Below are 3674 nucleotides of genomic sequence, written 5' to 3' on the forward strand. Positions count from 1 at the left end.
TACTTCTGACAATTCAACACAACATAACAAACCTTACTCCTGACAATTCAACACAACAAGCCTTACTTCTGACAATTCAACACAACAAAACTAACCTTACTTCTGACAATTCAACACAACAAAACAAACCTTACTCCTGACAATTCAACACAAAAAACAAACCTTACTCCTGACAATTCATCACAACAAAACAAACCTTACTTCTGACAATTCATCACAACAAACCTTACACCTGACAATTCAACACAACACAACAAACCTTTCTCCTGACAATTCAACACAACAAAACAAACCTTACTTCTGACAATTCAACACAACAAAACAAACCTTACTTCTGACAATTCAACACAACAAACCTTACACCTGACAATTCAACACAACACAACAAACCTTTCTCCTGACAATTCAACACAACAAAACAAACCTTACTTCTGACAATTCAACACAACAAAACAAACCTTACTTCTGACAATTCAACACAACAAAACAAACCTTACTCCTGACAATTCAACATAACAAAACTAAGCTTTCTCCTGACAATTCAACACAACAAAACAAACCTTACTTCTGACAATTCAACACAACAAAACAAACCTTACTTCTGACAATTCAACACAACAAAACAAACCTTACTCCTGACAATTCAACATAACAAAACTAAGCTTTCTCCTGACAATTCAACACAACAAAACAAACCTTACTTCTGACAATTCATCACAACAAACCTTACACCTGACAATTCAACACAACACAACAAACCTTTCTCCTGACAATTCAACACAACAAAACAAACCTTACTTCTGACAATTCAACACAACAAAACAAACCTTACTTCTGACAATTCAACATAACAAAACTAAGCTTTCTACTGACAATTCAACACAACAAAACTAACCTTACTTCTGACAATTCAACACAACAAAACTAACCTTACTTCTGACAATTCAACACAACAAAACTAACCTTACTTTTGACAATTCAACAAAACAAACCTTACTTCTGACAATTCAACACAACAAAACAAACCTTACTCCTGACAATTCAACATAACAAAACTAAGCTTTCTCCTGACAATTCAACACAACAAAACAAACCTTACTTCTGACAATTCATTACAACAAACCTTACACCTGACAATTCAACACAACACAACAAACCTTTCTCCTGACAATTCAACACAACAAAACAAACCTTACTTCTGACAATTCAACACAACAAAACAAACCTTACTTCTGACAATTCAACATAACAAAACTAAGCTTTCTCCTGACAATTCAACACAACACAACAAACCTTTCTCCTGACAATTCAACACAACAAACCAAACCTTACTTCTGACAATTCAACACAACACAACAAACCTTTCTCCTGACAATTCAACACAACAAAACAAACCTTACTTCTGACAATTCAACACAACAAAACAAACCTTACTTCTGACAATTCATCACAACAAACCTTACACCTGACAATTCAACACAACACAACAAACCTTACACCTGACAATTCAACACAACACAACAAACCTTACTTCTGACAATTCATCACAACAAACCTTACACCTGACAATTCAACACAACACAACAAACCTTTCTCCTGACAATTCAACACAACAAAACAAACCTTACTTCTGACAATTCATCACAACAAACCTTACACCTGACAATTCAACACAACAAACCTTTCTCCTGACAATTCAACACAACAAAACAAACCTTACTTCTGACAATTCAACATAACAAAACTAAGCTTTCTACTGACAATTCAACACAACACAACAAACCTTACTTCTGACAATTCATCACAACAAACCTTACACCTGACAATTCAACACAACACAACAAACCTTACTTCTGACAATTCATCACAACAAACCTTACTTCTGACAATTCAACACAACACAACAAACCTTTCTCCTGACAATTCAACACAACAAAACAAACCTTTCTCCTGACAATTCAACACAACAAAACAAACCTTACTTCTGACAATTCAACACAACAAAACAAACCTTACTTCTGACAATTCAACACAACAAAACAAACCTTACTTCTGACAATTCAACACAACAAAACAAACCTTACTTCTGACAATTCAACACAACAAAACTAAGCTTTCTCCTGACAATTCAACACATCCTACCAAACACCTGACAAATCAGCGCAGCCCAATCATCCAAAACACCTGACAATTCAATACAACACAGCTATCAAAACAACTGACAATTCAATACAACACAGCTATCAAAACAACTGACAATTCCACACAACCCAAAAAACCTATACCACTGACAATTCAATCCCAGCTCATACAGGATAACTTGACCTATCCAAGCTAATTAAATCAATCTTTTCTCAAACTAATGATAACCGAAACACTTACCCTACTGGCAAACATCTATGGTAATAATAATATTAATAAACATTCTTTATTGAGGATATAAAACATGTTTGGCCAAACGGCTTATCTTCCACGTGGTCCTCTTATTAGTAAAATACCTGGGTTAATAACAAAATTAAATGACAAGAACAGTACACACAATAACATCAAACAGAATCACAATATGATTAGATAAAATAGCTTAAAAACCTTCTATCACAGCATTTGTTAAGTTAAAAATATTACAGAATGCACAATGATCGCGCAAAGTTGTTACATCGATTAAATGGCTATTGCCTGATATACATAACCTGCTTACATAGCAAAACGTAAAAACGTAAGGTAAAAGGTTTACAACTGTGTTTAATAACTCTTGTGAAATGGCTTTGTCTTTCTGAACAAACATGGGAACGTGTTGAAAATCGACCTCCTACTCTGGTTCGTGAATTTCATGTCGCAGAAACTTAAGGAGACAACATAGTTTAAACTGACATAATTTTACAGCAGATTTACATAGCATGAACAATTACCTCACGACTTATTCTTCGTTTTCCCTTTCTCTTGAGTGAATTCCTATTTAAATGAATTAAACGTTATGCTTTAAATTGAGAAATGTATATACTTATGTTGTGTTTTACGGTGATTTGTATTTTATTAGTCTACGTCTTCTTAGGTATATCCTTGGTCTCTCAGTAAGACACATTCCTGTTCGACCCAACACCTAGACTATCCATCACAATACTGGTTACACGTTATTGAAGTAACATTCCATATGCAATGTACCTATCTGGAACTGTCCAGCCTTTTAATCGAAGTATTCATTGATGGCTTACCAATAGTGAACGAACTACCCGGTATTCGAATCTAAAATAACAGCAACATTCAATCAGTCATATCCATGACACAGCAAGTCGATCAGCTGACATTCTTTATCAACGTGTTGATAAACAAGTGTCGGTTATAATGGTTATTCTATAAGGTGCAAAATTCCAGATTTTGAAATTCATAATCTTCATATTTTTTCCTTTTCTTCCTTGTTCCATTTCAGTGTTAAATGGTTTTAGCGATGGTTTTTAATATTTCCGTACCTCAATTTAAAATGATGCAATGCTGTATGCAGTCTACGATATCACTGAACAGTCCAAACAAAGTGAAAAACTGCCGAAACCTGTATCCCAGTCCAGGATTTTTAAAATGGCGATGATGATGACATGGGAAGCGTATTGTTTAAATTGAATCTAACGAGTCCGAACTCCAAGGCAATCGTGATGTTGACAAAGCTCATTTGGAAAGTA

The sequence above is a fragment of the Ylistrum balloti genome, unplaced genomic scaffold (genome assembly GCF_031769215.1).
Source record: "Ylistrum balloti isolate Yb309-2 unplaced genomic scaffold, AGI_CSIRO_Ybal_v1 Utg370974, whole genome shotgun sequence".
NCBI classification, from domain to species: Eukaryota; Metazoa; Mollusca; class Bivalvia; order Pectinida; family Pectinidae; genus Ylistrum; species Ylistrum balloti.